This window comes from Marmota monax, unplaced genomic scaffold (genome assembly GCF_021218885.2).
Source record: "Marmota monax isolate L192 unplaced genomic scaffold, Marmota_monax_Labrador192_F-V1.1 WCK01_AAM20220418_F8-fsc00005, whole genome shotgun sequence".
Classification (NCBI taxonomy): Eukaryota; Metazoa; Chordata; class Mammalia; order Rodentia; family Sciuridae; genus Marmota; species Marmota monax.
This window is the reverse complement of record NW_026692254.1, coordinates 21,626,266-21,645,879: the sequence shown is the minus strand read 5'-3', so window position 1 is coordinate 21,645,879 and position 19,614 is coordinate 21,626,266.

Below are 19,614 nucleotides of genomic sequence, written 5' to 3'. Positions count from 1 at the left end.
TTGAGTCCTCTGAAACTGTGAGCCCCCAAATAGATTTTTCCTCCTCTACAATTATCCTGGTTGTTTTTTTTAGTCACAGCAGCGAGAAAGCTGACTGAAACTGTGAATAAAACATCTGCCTTCAAAGATGTGAGCCTAGCAAAGGGAATAATATAGGTAAACAGAAAATTTTGATGTAGGAAATGTGGATATTTTGTTGCTGTCTTCAAAAAAGAGAGGTCCTCACCAGCCTGGGGTGTGGGGTGGTAAGAACAATCTTCCCTTTGAAAATCCATTCTCAGCCAGGCATGCTGGTGCACACCTGGAATCCCAGTAACCGGGGAGGCTGAGCCAAGAGGATTGCAAGTTAGAGGCCAGTCTGGGAAACTTAGGGAGAACTTGTCTCAAAATAAAAAGGACTGGGGATGAAATTCAGTGGTAGAACACCCCATATTCAATCCCCAGAAAGAAAGAAAAGAAGGAAAGAAAGAAAATGTATTATCAGAGCTTGGCATTGGAAGAGGTTCTAAACTAAATGAAGCACACAGGACCTGACCCCCCCCCCCAAAAAAAAAAAATATGAAGAACAGCAGCTTAGCAATTTTAATACTTTGCCTATAAAACAGTATACAGCCATCTCTCATACCCTTGGGGAATTGGCTCTAAGGCCTCGGAGGATATTCAAGTCTGTGGGTGCTCAAGGTCCTTATGTAAAATGGTGCACAGGATTTGCGTGTGACCTGTGTATATTCTCCCATATACTTCGATACTCTCTAGGTGACCTATAATAACTAATACATGTAGACGCTAGGTAAATACTTGTTATATAATATATTGTTTAGGGAATAACAGCAAGGAAAAAACCTGCACTTGTTCTGCAAGATGCAAACACAGAAGGCCTTACTCATTCATGAGCTTTGAGGCAAGCATTGCTCCTGCAGGAGTGTTGGGGGAGTCTGGGGACCTGGGACCCTGTGGAGGCCACAGGAGGGTATGTACACACCAGCACATTCATTTAAGTTCAATGCCATGTTATGTATGGGGCAAATTCAGGATTTGCTTTTTCAAAACTTCTGGCATTTTTTCAAATATTTTCCACCTGTGGTTAGTTGAGACTCTGGATGTGGAATTCAAGAATACAGAAGGTCAACTGTCTTTTTATGAAACAGCATCCAGAGTGGCTGTGTGGTGTTGTAAAAAGACCAGAGAATTTGGAGTTACACCTATTTCATCTCTGTGCAACCAGGGTGGGGGGTGTCTTAGGAAATTCACTTTCACTTGCTATCCTCAATATCCTTACCTGGGAAACAGTGTTGAAGATGCCTCAGGGATGCAGACAACAAAGGAAAAGGAGGGGGAATTGCCTGGTTTGGGTGGTGCATAAGACACACTTAGGAAATGCTGCTTGTATTAAAGGAAGAAGTAAAAACATAGATATCACCACTTGAAAATATTTGATTGCATACAGAGAGCCAGATCTGCTAACAGCTGAAACATGGAATACATTGGCACAGGCTATAAATAATTCAAGCATAATAAATTTAAATTCTGGGTTCCTGGGAAAAAATTATCCAATGAAACAAGTATTTTGGATCAATTCTGGAACAAATGGTACCCGGCAAGTTCTCAGAGGCCTCTGGATTGGAGGGCGTTCATGACAACGGTGCTTATTTCTCTTTTACTTTCTTGACAAGATACATGTGACTAAGAAATATTTGGATAAAAAGATCCAGTAAACTCAGAGTGTTATTGGTTACAATCAATAACAGAGCCCACTACAGGATATGCTCTTTTTTCCTATCAACTTATTAAAAGAAAAATTGGAAACTGCTGAATAAAGAATTTGCTATTGAGTCACAATTGTGACCCAGCCAAAAATGGACCAGTTTGTGAAGGACATGGCCATCAAATGTTCACACTATTTTTTGTGGTTCTTTCAAGGTAAAGCTAATATGGGTTTCGGATGTTTGTCTGGGAATGACGATGCCTCACTATTGTTGTGCAGTTTCTCCCTGGCTGGGCTGGCAGCACTCTGAGATGGAGGAACGTAGGTGAACAGTTCACTCGTTACCTAACTAAGCCTTCTAGTGCAGTGGTGAACTCATCAATCATCTGCAGTAGACCCAGGAGTGCTGGGCGAGATGACTTGTCATCAGAGAGTCATGAGGGGACAGGCGTGAGGCCACTGGGCTCACCCAGTGGCCCACTTGAGGGGCTCAGCTTCTCAATTTACTTTTCTCAGTGTCCTCTATAACCAATGGCCTCTCAAGGGTGAGTGCATTTTAGGATTTCAGGCTGCAAAGACGTATACAGATGACGTGGAACTGGCAAGGGATGGCTTGCGGGTGTTGAATACATACAGGGCCATGTTGCAGAAGCAGGGTTTGCCTCCAAAATTGAGATTGGGGTTCTGCCTCAGCTCTAATAATAAGTTGATGACATGTCCTCATTTACATAAGAGGGACAAAAGGATGGGTTCAAGTCCTATGGTTATATAAAGCAAGAGGAGTGACAGTGTAATGACTCTGTACCAGTCTGCTAGGGCTGCTATACATGGGACCGAGGCTGGGTGGCTTAAAAAACTTGTTTTCTCACAGTTCTGGAGGCTGGAAGTCCAATATCAAGATGTTAGTGGGTTTGGTTTCTCCTGAGGTCTTTCTGGTTGGAGATGTCAGCCTTCTTTCCTTGTCCTCAAATAGCTTTTTCTCTGTGCACAAATCCATCTTTGATATCGCTTCCTCTTCTTATAAGGACACAATCATATTAGATTAAAGTCCATACTTACGACCTCATTTAAGCTAAATTAGTTTTTTAAAGAAAGACTTCATGTTCCATACACTCACTTTGGGGATTAAGGCTTTAACGTATGCATCTTGGGAGGACCCAATTCAGTCTATAACATTAAGTATCATCTGCACAGAGCTTTCTCCAGTATGTGATAACACTTTCTCTACTTTGTGACAAAATGAGCAGAATAAGCAGCTTGAGCCCAGCTGAGCTAACCAGCCCAACACTTATCCTACACTCTCATGTTTAGCGACACATTGCTGCTTATGCATATCTTTCTGCCAAAATTCAAATCCCAATGACAGTGTCCGAGTGTACACCTGGGTCCTGCTGGAGGGTTTTAAATGCAGCATTCAGTAGCTTCTGATAAAAGAGCTCTTCTTCAGGGAACAGGAAAGAGAGATGGCTTGGCATCTCTTCCCAGCTTTACCCATCAGAAGCCCGTATATGGTGCCTGGACTAATGACCCTTGTTTGGGTTTGTCTATGTTCTAGTACACCAAGCACCCATGCCCAAGTCTTCTGGACACACAGGGCCACGAGCAAACACTGAAAAAACTGTTTTCACTACAAGCCTCAGCAAGATTTAGAGCTTGGTTGTGTTGCTTTAATATGCCACCAACAGCATTTAGCACATTAAGGGGGCTGTGTTTTCTTTTAATTTGCTAACTAGATGAAGGTATCCAGTACAGATGGTTCTACCCAGCGCAAGTGGCAGTGATGAATGGCAGGCCTGGTGGTCCCAGTGGGGACAGCATCCTGTGTGGTGATGCAGGAACCAATAGTACAGGCAGGAGTGGCTCATTTGTGGTCAGAGGTACAGAGCGAGATCATGAAAGCAGCCTGGCGGGCAGTGCTGACCTCCGCTTAGACATTCCTGAGGAGGTGAGGACATGTTGATCATATTTTTCTTTCTCTCTATTTTTCTTTTTTTTTTCTGCAGGAGAATATGGGTCTCCCTAAATATGGGTCTCTCTTGTGTCTCCCTAAAATAGTTGGGCTGGGCTGGGGGCCCTGGCACATTGGAGGAAATAATAGCTAAGCCTGATATCATTGACATGGACATATTTCATATGCAGAATTCTGGTGGTCTTTATAGAAAGATAGGTACAAAAGATGATTCACCACCATTATTATGGTTTAGATATGAGGTGCTAATATGCAAGACAATGCAAGAAAGTTTAGAGGTGTAATGATTGGGTTTTCAGAACTTTAACCTAGGCAGGTAGGGCATGGCTAGAGGAGGTGGGTCACTGGAGACCTGCTTTGGGATTTATATTTTGTCCCTGGTGAGCAGAGCTCTCTCTGCCTCCTGATTGCCATGTTCTGAGTACTTTCTCCCATCATTCTCTTCTGCCATGATATTCTGCCTTACCCACTGCCCCAGAACTATGGAGTTGGCTGTCTATGGACTTAGACCTCTGAAAGCATGAACCAAATAAACTTTTCCTCCTCTAATTGTTCTTGTTAGGTCTTTAGGTTACAGCGACAGAAAAGCTGACTGAAATAATTACCATCACATATCTGGAGTTTTTGAAGGAGATAGATTTCAATAGTGTTTTGAAAATAGTCTATAAAGCTGTGTGAGCTAGCAGAAGAATGGCATTTTGGGTGTCATGCATGTTCTAGAGATGCTGCCTTTTCAGCCACACCTCTGCAGTCTGAAGCCTCATGCTGATTCAAACTGATTTTTCTCTGTATTGTTCCTTTTGGAGCCCCCTTAGCAATGATGCATCTGTATTAAGTCTGTTTTTTTTTTCTGTTACTATAATTAAATACCCAAGACAGACTACTTTATAAAAAAGAGGGATTTAGTTTAGCACACAGTATTGGAGGTCTCATTGGTGATGTCCTTTTTGCTGGCCAAATCTCAAGGTGGCACAGAGCATTACATGACAAAAGTCAGGAAGTGCATGTATAATGAAAGCATCCAATATGAGGACATCCTCAATGTCATTCTTGACCTGTGGGACTCTGGGTCAAGATGTCGAAGATGTCACTTCTCTTTCCCAAAGTTTAGGGTAGTGGATCATGAAGGCATCCACTCTGCATGTTTTCCTGGGAAGCTGTAAGAATAATATCAGGTGAACATCAGAGGCTCTCTATCATTTCCAGGTCTCTTTTTCAGTGGCCTTGACTGAGACAGCTACAAGGGCTCTTTCTTTTTAAATGAGATTGAGATCAGAGATTTCTGACTATTTCTCTATTAAAGATCATTTTATTCTAGATTCTTTTGTGTTCAGTGCTTGCTTGACATGCTAGTTTGTTAAGAAATCATTAATATTTTTTTTCAATTTTTAAGAAATAATATATTTGTCCTTTTCAGGGTTCTGTTCTTCATGAGTTTGCCAGTTCTACCAGATTATGTCAATACTGTGCAGAGCCAAAGCAGAGAAATGTGACAATTAAGCCAGCCTGGGCAGTCCCCCATGGGCCCATACATGGCTTTTATTAGCATTTTTTAAATGCTGAAAGGAGTTGTGAACATTTTTCTTCTCTTTGAGGAACTCTGAGGCCTCCGACTCCCAGGATGGGAACAAGACCTTGAAAATTTTTTTTTTTTTTTTGAAGTTGCTCTGCTGTGTGGTCTGAGTTAGAGAAAGTGCCAGAGAGGCATTTGCGAGTGCTGTTTGGTGTCCGCCTGGTGGGGGGCATTCCTGGCATGCACATGGTATCCCCACAATATTTGGAGAGGGCTAGCCTGTTTGCAGGTCCTGGCCTCAAAGCTGCTTTCAGTGTGCGGGGGGCACAGCACTTGCTCCTCTCGTACAGTTGCTGGAAGCCCTGACCCTTCTCTTTCAGGGATGGTGGAGTCAGGAGAAGGGTGAGGCAAAGGAAGAAAGGGGCGACAAGATGGGGCATGCTGACATTGTTTGTAAATGATTGCAGTTACCAAGAAAGAAGCCACAGCCCATGACAGCAAATTATGGAGTGACCTGGAGTCAGAAAAGTGTGCAATAAGTGAAGAAAATAGCAAGGAGTTCGAGAGAGAAGAGAAAATGGCAGTGGGCAGTGGGCAGAGAGTGGTTTACCCAAGTGTCCGTCTTCTGTTGTATTTTACCACAAGGGCTCCTTTTCCTTTCTTTCCTGGTCTTTCTTTTCTTTAGGGAAAAAAAAACTAAAAATTTTATTTACACAATCACAAAACAAAAAAAAAAGCATGACTTATTCTTCATAATTTACACAGGTGACTAACCACAATTCTAGCACACGTCCAACAGCTGTGAAATTCTTTTTCCTTGGCAGGTTGGGACACAGGAGCACTTGCCCTCCCCAGTGCTACCCGCTGCCTGGGTATTGTTCCTGCGCATGGCAGAACAGAACGGTTGTCAGGAACAAGCAGCCCAGTCTGGTGGGTTGTGTGTGGTCCAACCCTTGACTCTTGCAATGTGTTGCTGTTCCCCTGGCGATCGGCTCTATCTCAGAGTATTGACCGAAGTGGGGAGTGCTCAGTTTGGCACATCAGGAGGAGAAAGCCCAGGAAGGAGTAGGGGCCCTCTGATGCCAGGCTTTCCACTAGGCTCTGGAGAGCCTGGGGTCTGCAGAAGAGCCTAGAAACCCATGTGTTGTACTGTAAAATTCTAGGAACACGCCATCTGCACTGCAGGCCTGAGAATACCCGGCGTGACAATATATAAAAGATTCCTGGCTTATGCTTCTTAATACCAGTCTGTAAAACTAACAGTCCAACTGCGTGAGATCATAGGGAGTGTGCACAGGGCCACATGCTGTGGGCTGAGCTGGTGCTGACTGATATTTGGGGGCTTATGTTCTGGGGCTCGTTGGTTTGGGAAAAAGAAGAAAGCAGAGGGTGGAGAGTAGGAGGAGAGGATAGGACGCAGGATTCTGTCTTAGCTGAAGTGATATCTGTCCATTAAAGCATAACAAGGAAAAAGATATTATATTACATTTACTGGGTATCCACCATATGCTTGAAAACATTTATATTTTTCTCACTTAATCCTCTCTACAATATTAGTTGGGTCTCCCAAACCCCATTTTCTAGTGGAGAAAACCATGTTTTAGGTAGAGTAAGGAATTTGACTGAAGGGTTTGAGGGGCTAGAGACCATATTAGAGAGACCATATTTGACCCCAGGTCTTTCTGATTCCAAAGCCATGGAATCAGAAAGACCTGTCATTATGTTGCAGGATTTTCACATGTGATGGAAGTCAGTTTCATCATGACCAAAAGTCTCCAACTGGAGTTTATGGGGCTGTGGGAAATTGGTTTTGTGGATTTTGTTAGACAGAAGCTGTTTTAGGAGCCCTGGGGCGAACATTTTTTTTTTCTTCTCTCTTTTCCAAGATCAGATGACTTGGGATTTGCCATATGGACAAATATGGTTGCTGTTGGGTCTGTTAGTTGGGACAAGTGACCAGTGACTGGGAGTAGAAGTCAGTTTTTAAAAGACACTCTTATCCTCTTCTTGGGTAGTTCAGACAGACTCAACTGCAAGGGACACAAGCGTGCCCACTAACCCCAGTCCCCTCAGAGGAAGGAGAACCAATTGGCATCCTCTGGGGGGCTCCTTCAAATCTTGGTTCAGTTGCATCTCTAGTTTTCCACAAAAATCCAACAACTGCTGAGAATCTTTGTCTCATATGCTTTCATGCATGATGCATTTAAATTGTCATAGCAATCTGATAAGGCAGGTGGGGTTACCTCCAATGTATGGAGGGAAAAACAGAGGCTCGGACTGGGTAAGTCAGCTGCCCAGAACAACAGATGATTTGAGATGTTGTTTTGAGATTTGGACTCTACTTCTTTAATTTTAGAAATTTTTTCTCCATTAATATCTATCTCATCTCAAGAAAGACCAGGAAGGTTCCTATCCCCTTATGTACACTGGGTGTACTCTAGTTAAAACAGAGCCCTAGTGGTATTTGCCACCAACTTAACAAATTGTGCTCAGAATTTATCCAAAAGCCTGTATGATCCAGCTGTTGAATAGCACTGTTCCTTAAGTTGGAAACAAAGGTCTTTTTCTCTCTTCATTGAAAGTGGCTCACATTTTTTAAAACAAAATTACATGTTTTATAACAGCTTTATTGAGATAGAATTCACTTACCATATAATTCACCCATGAAAAGTACACAATTCAATTTTTTTGGACATTCTTACAAGTGTGCACGCCTCCCCACAATTAATGAACATTTTCATTTTCCGAACAAGATTACACCTTTTAATCAGAGAAAAGAAATCAACAATACACAAAATGGAGAAAAGAAAGAGGATCTCTCATGATTCTTCTGGCTCAGTTTAACACTTTCCATTCTTGCTACACTCTCCAATCTTTATTTACCAAAGGTACACAGTAACCTCATCACAATCACCTGTGCACGTTGCTTTATGTCTGCTTTTTAAAGTTGACATTTTCTGTGTTGTTACTCTGCATTTTTAATAACCCCTAATATTCTCTCACACGGATGTGTAATAATTTACTAACTAATCCCCTTTTTGCTGAGCTATTTTTAAAATCATAAATAATGTTACAACATATATCTTTGTATATAAGTTTATTTCTCCTGTTGAATATATTTCTCTGGGCTGCATTCCCAAGAGTGGAATTACTGGGCCAAAGGGATATGGGGTGTGTGTGTGTGTGTGTGTTTTAGACATAAAATTCATTTAGTGTTAACAAAGTTTGGACTTCATTGTGTAAATCAGGCAGGCAAAATCAGTGAGGTCAAATATCATCCATTTCTTGAGAGCCAGGAAAAATTGTCCTTTATATGTCCCACCTGGTGACTTAAGCAACTTTACCATTTCCCTTAGAAAATTATTCCCAGGGAAAATAATTCCCTCAACCTCCTGACCTTTTATTAGTTGCTGTCAGCCTGGGGCAGCAGTTTTTTCCAGCTGTTCTTAAAAGCCACTTCTCTAGCATTTAACCCTTGGAAGGTCCACGGGCGGGGGGGGGGGGGCAGGGGGAGACAGAGGTGGGGTCAGGGAGGTTGGGAGGAGGAAGGGAGAGAGGACTTGCACATTTATACCACCAAGCTGCTGTGGCATCCCTCTCCAGAAGGTGAACCTGAGAGAAATACATGGCATCTATGATGTATGTACATTCCATGTATGTATTATATATCAAAATGCATTCTACTGTCATGTATGACTAAAAAAAATAAATAAAAATTAAAGAAATACATGGCATCTGAAAAGATGAGCAAAGTGGTTTTGTTTAAGTAGCAACAATTTAGGAAGCTCTCATGCCATTAATGTCTACACAGGAAGGGCTGTTAGTAGTGAGAGCAATGCGGAATTCTCCAGAACTTCAGGGGCTTTTTAGGGCTCAGGTATATTTACCTTTGGTGCCACATCTCCCTAGAAAGGAGTGTTTTGAATGTCAGGATTTATGGTTTCTTGGATCTTACCCAGGACCATCCAGGAGCCCTTCTGGATTCATGAGTTCCTTCTGTTTCAGTTGGGCTGTCAGCTGCAGAGAATACAGGTCAAACTAGCTTCAAAGCTAACAAGAGTTTACAGGTCATTGAAAAGTCTAGAGGCAGGTTGACACCTAGCAAAGAAAAAACCAGTAGCTCAGCATGGCACCAAGGACTGGATATTCTTTTTCTTCTCTTCTTCCAGGGCCCCTGCTACATCCTCAGGCTGACTCCCCATGTAGTCCTAAGATGGCTTCCAGGAACAAGTGGGGGAGGATGTTTGCTTTGCCCTTCTCCTTCATGTCCAGTAGGAGAGAAAGGTGATTTCTGTCCCCCAACCACAGAACCTAAATTCTAGACTTCACTGTGATTGGGTAAACTCAGGTCATGGACCCATTTCTGACCTAAGTATTACATTGAGGAGGTGAGGTTATGCCCATTTGTGAATCTTGGTTTCAACCCATCAGGGCCCATTCATGGAGTCGGAGCTGGGTTCTATCCCACTCAGAGTGTGGGACAGGGTGCTAAGTCAGCTAGCAGCACTCCTTCTACCTATGGTGACCTCTCAGATAAGGGATCATGTACCTTTGTTTGAACTGTTTTAAGTGACATACTTATGTGATAAACCATTCTCTTCCCCAAGAATTTATGAATATCTGGAGGATGTTCCCCTGATACTTAAAGGGTATGAAAAGAAAAATGGGCTCTAAGGGTGCAAATTTTGAACCAGACAAAATTGATTGGTTAACGCACAGGACTGGAGAGTCATAAGAGTCAGCTCAAGCTTTGGTTTAGAATTGTGGTGAGTGGGCCAAGGTGTGGAGCAGATGGAACTGGTCAAGTGAGAAGAGCAAGGGACACTCCTCAGTCAAAGCACTGCAGGTAAGTGACTCTGCTGGGAATTTTCCTGAAATCATTGTATATCTCCATTCATGGACCTCAGGCTAGTAGAAGATGGATATTCATTGAAAAGATTTATTAATGAGATATTTGGGTTGAATTCCAGTGTTGAGGTTCTATGACTAAATTTAGATATACTTATAAAAAGTAAGTTTCTACTTGAGACTGCAGGGCTCTGTCTAGATGCCTCTTGAAAAGCACCAACTTTCACCAAAGATGAATGCTTGTAAAGGGTCAGACTCATGGCTGAGATGGACAAGGCTAGTTTATCTTAACAATGGAATTAGTTCATGCTCATAAACATATTAATATATACTTCCATGTATCGCATATAAATGACCATTCCATTTGGTAATACAAAACTAAAGAATCATAGTTAGGCAATTACTGGGATGTTGAGTGACATGTCTGAACCCTGGAATTCTCCAGTGACTGGTGAGAACTGGAGGCCTGAACTTCAAGGTGATTCCTGTGTCTCCTGCTAGTTTAGCTGGCCCTTGCCTGGCTCTCCAGAGTGCCTGTGAAGAACTCTTGGGAGAGGAGGATGCAGGAGGAGGTGATATTTGTACTAAAAGCTTCCAAAGAAGCTGTTCTATAGAAAGAGCCTGGCTAAGGGTCTGCTCCTATCACTCATCACTCCCTCCTTTAAAAAAAACAAAAAAACAAAAAACTTGGGATTGAACCAAGGGCACTTAACTACTGAGCCACATCCCCATCCCTTTTTAAAAATATTATTTGGAGGCTGGGCCTCGCTAAGTTGTTGAGGCTGGTCTTGAACTTGTGATACTCCTGCCTTAGCCTCCTGAGTTGCTGGAATTACTAGTGTGCACCACCATGCCCAGCCCTCCGTGTTTTCTGGATGTCTCTCTGCATCTTTTCTTTCATCTATCTTACCACTCAATTGGGGAATGTCCTGAAAGCTATGTGAGTAGTATTTATAATAATAATTGTCAAAGTCCTTTTTCTGGACAGAAAAAGACATTTGAAGTTGGGCCTGTGCAGAAGAGAGCTGGCAGGGGCCAAGTGTGACACAAACATGGTAAGTAGGGGAACACTGAGAGGCAGAACCCCAGGGGAAGCTGGAACAGGGAGCCCAGGGTGAAGGGCTGGGTATGGAGGCACTAGCTACGGCAGAGGCCATGTGTAAGACAGACTCTCAGTGACTGGACTGGAGGCAGATGCTAGAACAACCCTAAAGTGGCAGGGTCATTGTGCAGGGTATTTGCAGCCTAGCTGGGGCATTCTGGACAGGGGACACTTGGTGCTGCCTGGAAAGTCTTTGATTATGTCCAAAGGAACTAGAGGCCCTGGGGGCCTGTGTGGGAGTCAGGAATGGACATCTCCAGCCACTTTCATCGCTGATGGGCTGCATGATTTAATGCAGAAAGATGCTTCCCCTTATGAACTCAGTTTGTTGGGACAAACAGAGTGAGACAGTTGGTAGTAATTACAAATTGTATGTTTCCCCCAGAGAGTTAATTGTTAACTCAAGGATAAACTGTTGATGGCTTTAGGTGTGACTTCCTACTGGGCTATTTGCATTTTATAATGCACTCCTAGGTGACCAACATTCCTAGAAAGTGCTAAAAGAATGGAGCTTTAATAGTGGTGTGTGTGTGTGTGTGTGTGTGTGTGTGTGGGTGGGTGTTCGTTGAAAGCTCCTCAAATCTTAAATCTGTCCCTGCTACCTTGAAGGTTGAGGACTTTATGAATCCGGTGGAATGCTCGACTCCAGGAGTAGCATGGTGAGACAGGCAGGAACTATTTTTAATATTTTGTAGTTGGGTTTGAGCTAATTGAACTGTCAGATATCCAGTAAGTGTGATTGCCATTTAATGATATTTAGGATTTTGGATTCTAGGGGTGAAAAATAATTAGATGGGAGCCAGCTACATAGGTTATGTGATATCCCGAGACTTTTCCATTTAAAAAAAGCTGGCCCCTGTGCCTTTTTCCTCTCTCATTTCCCATCCCCTTCCTCTCAACAGGGCCCAACCCCTTCTCAGTAGCAAAACATCAGCTTCTTCAGGCTGAGACTTGTCTGGCTGGTTAGCTGTTGGCATCTAGAGCCTGGAAGATAACAAATGCTCAACACATCATGGCTGAAGTTTGCTGTTATTATCTTTGTTTTGTAGATAAGACAATTGAGACTCAGAGCTAAGTTCACCAGCTGGAGACTGGCCTGTTCAGATGGCTCCATGGTGTGTCGATGTGTCCTGTCAGCAACTTGGTGTGTCCTGTTCAGCTGACACCCAGGACTTTCTCTCTGGCATCTGAGGCAGATGGCCACAGGACAGGCAAAGCATGCTCTTTACCACTGAGCCAGGGCCTATCAGGCTTCACTCTTCCTGCAGCTGACAGAGCTCCAGCCTGCCTCTCAGCTACATTCTGGCCACAGCTGCTGGACTTGGTAGTCTTTTAGAAGAGTTTGTGAGGTTGAATACAAGTTACCCACCTCTCTCACCTTGGTTTCTCAAGAATAAAGAATGAGCTGGGTGCGGTGGCACATGCCTGTAATCCCATTGGCTTGGGAGGCTGAGGCAGAAGGATTGTGAGTTCAAAGCCAGCCTCAGCAAAAGTGAGGTGCTAGGCAACTCGGTGAGACCCCATCTCCAAATCAAACACACACACACACACACACACACACACACGGCTGGGGATGTGCCTCAGTGGTTGAGTGCTCCTGGGTTCATACCTCTATACTTAAAAAAAACGTGAGCTGTCACTTTGAAGAAAACTGCTGACAGTACGTGTTGACAATCATAGCACTCTGGCTTTCTAGTGGAATGACAGTTTTGGAAAACCTATTTATCTTTGTAAGCCTGATGGCTTCCCAATACTTAAGGACTTTTCTGATGAGAATGATAGTGATATTACTGAATGTGACTTTTTTTTTTGATACTGCTTAATGAAACATGTCAATGTCTGGAAGATTTGCATAACTCTGTGGACTAATATTTCCCAAATGCTTAATGAATGATGCCTTGAAAGCATGCATAGGTAAAAGATCTATTCAAAATGCAAAATAGACCAGTGAATTTTTATGGAACAGTATATAAAAATCTCATTGGGATTCAACATTGTAAAGACCCTTTAGGAAACTACTACTGTTGGAGTTTTGGTATAGTAGCAAAGAAGAGTACCTAAAATTAAACTGCAAGTGTTATTAAAGTAATCTTTCTTTCTCTTCTATACATCTTTATATACTTCAGTCAAAACAATATAATAGCATTCAGATGCCAATGTGAGAATCCAACTGTCTTTCATCAAACCAGACATGAAAAAGTGTTGGAAAAATGAAAACAAAAAAAAAATTGCTTCTCTTCTCAATAAATTATTTGTTTTAGAAAATATAGTAATTTTTATTAAAATGTTATTTATGTCAACAAATACTAAGTTTAAAATTGTTATTTTTAAATGAGTTTACAACTTTTTAAAATTTCCTGGTTTTATTTTCTAACATAATGAATGTTGATGGGTGTAGCAAATGAAAGCAATAGCTCTTTGGGGTTCTAAATCATCATTATTTTTTTAGGAATATAAAGGGTACACCTTCCCATGCTCAAATTTTTTAAATTGCTGGTCTAGAATACACAAACAGGGACAGGGATTGTGGCTCAGAGATAGAGCACTGGCCTAGCACGGGCGGGACCTGGGTTCAATTCTCAGCACCACATAAAATAAAGGCATCGTGTTGTGTTCATCTACACCTAAAAAATAAGTATTAAAAAAAAAGAGTTAAAGTTTTTGAAAAAAAATAGAATATACAAACAAATTCTTCAAATCAACAAGAATAAGATAGGATCCCAATAGAAAAAAATAGACAAAGAATGAAAAGGCAATTTATACAAAAAGCAAACAGACATGAAGCTCAGTTGAATACAGTGATATCATTCATAGAATGATATGGTTCATAGAAAAACCAATGTAAATGTGACAATTTATTTTGTGGGTAGTGCCATGGATTGAATTCAGAGCTTCCAGTGTGCTGGGCATGTACTCTACCATTGAGCTACACTCCCAGCCCCAACATTTCTTTATAAGTTGACAAAATGTACAAAGCCAAATAATGACAAGAGTAGATGGGGCTTTAAGAATAGAGAAACTGGGCTGGGGATGTGGCTCAAGTGGTAGCGCGCTCGCCTGGCATGCGTGCAGCCCGAGTTCGATCCTCAGCACCACATACAAAGATGTTGTGTCTGCCGAAAACTAAAAAAATAAATAAATAAAAAAAATTCTCTCTCTCTCTCTCTTTAAAAAAAATAGAGAAACCTCATGGGTTGCAAAGAGTGAGAAAAATAGTCATGTTGGAAAGCAATCTAGGAGTGATTGTTTCAATTATATATGCACAATCCTTAAGACATAGCAATCCCACTTTTGGCTACAACTACAACAAAATTGCCATACCCAAGGCATCTGATTGTGGACAGATGCTAATCTCAGCTGTTTATGGTGCAGGTAGCTAGACGCCATCTGTGTGCCCACCACAGGAGATGCGTTGGAAGTATGTGGATGCACACAACTACCAGATGGATGCATGCTGTGGGGCTATCACAAAGAAGCTAAAATCAGAAACGAGAAAGAGCCCGTGTTCATTAGTTTTCTGTCACTGTGACAAAACACCTGAGAAAAACAATTTAAAGGAGGAAAGATTTAATTTGACTCAGGGTTTCAGATATTTCAGTCCACGGCCACTTTGGTTCCATTGCTATGGGCCGGTGATGAGGCAGAACATCATGGAGGGGAGCCTGTGGCAGGGCAGAGCTGGGAAGCAGAAAGAGAGGAGGAGAAAGATAAAAGGAGAGAGGGGGAAAAAAGAGCAAGAGAAAGAAAGAATGGGCCAGGAACAAAACAAACTCTGCAAAAGTACGTATTCCATGACCTACTTCCTCCAACTAGGCTCCACCTCCTCATATTTTTATTACCTCCCAACAGCACGGTTAGCAGGGACCATTTGGGGGGACATTTAAGATCCAAAGCATAAGAGAACTGAAGTGATCCAGGACACCATATCATTTATGTAAATTAAAAATATACTAAAAGCAATTCATCCTTTTCAGGAACACAAAGACATAAAGATCTTCCTTGTATTAGTTTCCTAGGACTGATAGGAAACACCAGAGACCAAGTGGCTTAAAACAGGAGAAATTTATTCTCTCACAGCTCTAGAGGCCAAGCCCGAGATTAAGATATGAACATGGTCGGTACCTTCTGGAGTCTCTGAAGAAGAATCTGATCCATGCCTCTCTAGCTTCTGGTGGTTGCTGCTAATCCATGGTTCTTCTTGGTTTATAGAACACATCATTCCAATCTCTGCTTCCATCTTCCTTCTCTCTGTGTGTTTCTCTCTGAATATAAATTTCTCTCTTCTTATAAGGCCATCACCAATCACTGGATTTAGGGGCCACCCTAATACAGCATGAACAAATCATAACTTATTTTTTTTTTAAGACACTATTGCCCTATTTCACAGATTCTGGGTATGCATGAACTTTTGCGGACACTATTCAACAAAACACAACAGACATATGAGAATAGTTGGCTATGTTGGGGGAGGGAAAAGGAATGGGAATGTGAGACGGAGGTACACAAGAATAAACAAGCAAATAGGGAACACAGGAACAAGAGATGGTAGTCACAGCACCAACAGTGACTGCACACACACACTCAGCTCCACAAAAGGAACAATCAGTCTTGGCTCTAGATTCAGGAAAGCAACAGTAAACCAAACCAAAACAAAACCAGCAATGGGAGCCCAAACCGAAAGCGCTGTCACCTAAGGATTCTTCCTGCAATCTGGCCTTCATATGAGTTTGGAGCGAGAAGTCATGCTAATGAGGAGTTCCAGAAGATCCCAAGCAGAAAATTAAGTTCAAAGTCGTCATGATTTGGTCGTGCTTCCTGCCATTTGGCTTAAGTAAGTAAACACAGATATCCTTTGAAGAAAAAACTTTTAACCAAAGCCTCAAAGAACTTTCTCCATCAAAGTTCCTCAAAAACCAAGAAAGGTGAAGCAGAACATCTCTGTTGGTCAGCTTTCTACTACAACAAACACCTGAGTCAATCAACTCCTTTGGAGGTTTCAGTCAATGATGGCCCCCTTGCTTTGGGCCTGTGGCAGCACATCATGGTAGAAGCATGTGGTAGAGCAAAGCTGCTTACCTCATGGAGGCAGGGAAGCAGAAATAGAGGAGAGAGGAGAAAGAGAGAGAGATGAACCAGGGTCCCAATATCCTTCTCAAGGGCTCACCCCTTGTGATCTAACTTCCTTTCACTAGGCCATACCTCTTCCAACACCTCCCAATGGGCTGGTGACCAAGCCTTCATTGGCCTTGGGGGACACTTGTCCCAGCATGGCGACGTGTAACTTCCACACAAGTAGAGGGAGAAAATGAAATAAGAAAAATTTCAATCCATGTGAAAAAAAGACAGCAAGGAGAAAAAGTGACCTAGGGTAAAAACAATTTACAGAAAACACAAAAGGTAAAAATTGATTCAAATATATGAGCATTCATAATAAACATGATCTAAACACATCGCCCGAGACAGAGATTGTCAGAGGGATTTAATTCAGTTATATGCATTTTACCAGAAACATGAGGTCACAGAAACGTTGATAACATGTGGATGAAGAAAATTTTATTAGCAAGTAGTCCATGAATGTGCGTTCTTGGAATTGTATTTATGTAAGGCAAAATATGCTATAGGACAGAAAGGTTTACCAGGGTAAATCCAGAATGTAAGATTGAGTCAAATTAGAAATTGGTTAATATTATGCTTGACAATAAACAGGTTAAAGGAGGAAAAACAGGTTATCATTATAATAAATGTAGGAAAGTCACTCAATAAAATCTAGTATTTACTCATGATAAGTATTCTTTGCAAACTAGGAGTAGAATTTTTTTTTATCTGATAAATATAACTGCCAAAGTAATTCACAATTAACCTCTCACTTGCTAAGCCATTACAAACATTTATAAGAAGTAATGATGCTTGCAAGAGCAGGCTCTTTTAAACTTCATATTGTAATCTTAACCAAAACAATAAATTAAGTGAAAATAAGACATTATTACAGAGATTGTCATTGCTTGGATATGAATATCTATGTAGAAAATCTGAAAGATTTAGAGGCAAATTATTAAAATTATGAAGAATTCATGTTGATATAAAGTGAATCTACAATATAAAATTGCATTTCTCTGCAACCATTAGTATATGATTTAAGAAACACAACATTTACAATTATACTGAAGATAAGGTACTTGGGAAATAAATCTAAACACAGGAGTCCAAGACCTTAACAGATAAAGTATACAAAACCTCATTTAGATCTTTAAAAGGGACCCAAGTAAATGAAAAGATATATAATCTTTATAGACAGAATGGTCAAATGTCATAAAGGGATTGACATTCCCCAAATTGATCCTCAAAAAAATTGATCCTTTGGACGATCACAAAGTAGTTCTAAAATTTTTATGGAAGATTAAGGGGCTGAGCACAACTCCTTTCTAAACAACCACCATTTCTGAACAACAAACATTTCTAAACAACCACCCAGGAGGATGTTTACTGATACAAAGATTTAAGGTGAAGCTATAGTAATTAATATATTGAGGGTCCTCTTGGATGGAGTCCTTGATCAGATTGTCCCTGAAAAAGCCATTTCCCTTTCCTTGGCTCTGTGGCAGGAAAGTTCTCTCCCAAAGCTCTGCCACCAGATGGGGAGCATCACCCACAGCCTCCCCACTTGCCTGAAGCAGGTGGGAGTAAGATGCCAATCTCATTGGTGCCAGTGAGACTCGAATTCTCAGGGTCTGCTGAGGTGTAGCCTTGCATAGCATGAGCAAGGCCCTAGCATGGTGCACATACTCATAAATTCTCTGTGCTTTTTGAAATTTCCCCCCTTCAACTTGGAGTGAAGGGACAGGTGGCATTGTAGGCCCTTCTCCTGTGGAGGTGGGTGGGCACCGCTATAGCCTTGCTCAATACCTCCAGAGAATCTCTCTCCTGCTGCTTTTTAAAGTCATGGAGGTGATGACCATCCCATGCTGCAGAATTACTGTGTCTCCTGCATGTGTAATCTACTGCATAACTTTGTAATGGGGGCACATGACACCTACTATTGTCCTTAGCCTCTGGGACCTTGGCCAAAACTGAAATGCTGAGACAGAAGGATGAGTCACATTTGATATCCTGTTACAGTGATCTCTAAAAATGGTTGGAATTGGGAGAAAGGATCCGATCAATTCCTACTTACTCTGTTCTTATCTGTTTCCTTCATGTGGGTGTTTTTGCTAATTCAGAATGATTATTTTTTTATTGGCTGTGACATCAAAGTACAGAGCTATCTGTGTGTTGTGTGTGGACTTCCTTCTTCATGTGAAAGTGATTGGTAGCTCCATCAAGAGGGGAGTAAAATGGGCGGAGAAGAAGACTCATACTGACACTCGTCTAGCAGGCTGGAGAAAAGGACAGAGTGAGTAGCCATCTGGAAGGAGCCTCCAGAACCCTGTGGAAACCCAAACGTGGTTGCTCTCAGTCACATTCGGGCATTTGCCAGGGGCTCTAGGGTGCAGGGGGAGGGTTCTTTCAGGACATATTTCTATGTGACCGGAAGTTGAATTCATATGTTGTAAACAATACCTTCATCCCAACTCCCTTGATTTTCCTTCCATTTACAGAGGGTGTGTGTGTGTGTGTGTGTGTGTGTGTGTAGAACAGAGAAAATTCCAAGCCAACATGTTCTATTGCAATGCGGTAACCTGAAAGGTGCTTTCTAATAGTCCATTTGTTGACCAAAGGTTTATGGCAGATTTCTTGGGTGCCCCGGCTTATAGTGGTGAAAATAGTGGATGCCTCTCCTGCCTGCCTGGCAATTACCTGTCATTGATATTAATCAAATAATCATACAATTTCAAGCCCTGCTCTGTTCTAGGAAGGAAAAGCAAGAGCAACATGAAAGAGGATATTAACTGTGGATGAGGGGCTTTCCTGAGAGACTGGCATTTGAGCTGGGAATTGAAAGGAGAGTAGGGATTATGAGGCTAAGGGAAGATGAGGTGGAGGTGAGAAAAAGCCAGCCTGATGATGGAATGTCAGGATGAAACACTCCGTTGTGGCATCCCGATGGAGGTAAATGCAATTTTCTGGGGTATTGTTGCAAAACTCCTGCAACATAGACATCAGGAGGTCCAGGACTTCCAGCAAATGACCCTCTAATTTGTAGTTAGACTTATGAAGTGAACCTTCCTCCTCTGTTATTGACTTTTCTTTTTCTGTAGACAAAGGCATTTCTGATGTTATGTGAAAACGTGGGATTCAAATGTGGTAACTCTATGAATGTATAGGCTAGCTCACTCTGCTTGGAATAATGATTGGAAATATGGTAAGTGAAGTCAGGAAGGTAGTCAGGAGGTAAAGACAGGGGACTGAAAAGGAGAAAAGACCTCCCTAAACCAGACTTGAGGTCTGAGAGAGATTAAAAATACTGGTATGATATCAGGAGGCATGAACCACCACGATAATGACGTCAACTCAACAGCTCATTCACTTTGTTACAGGAG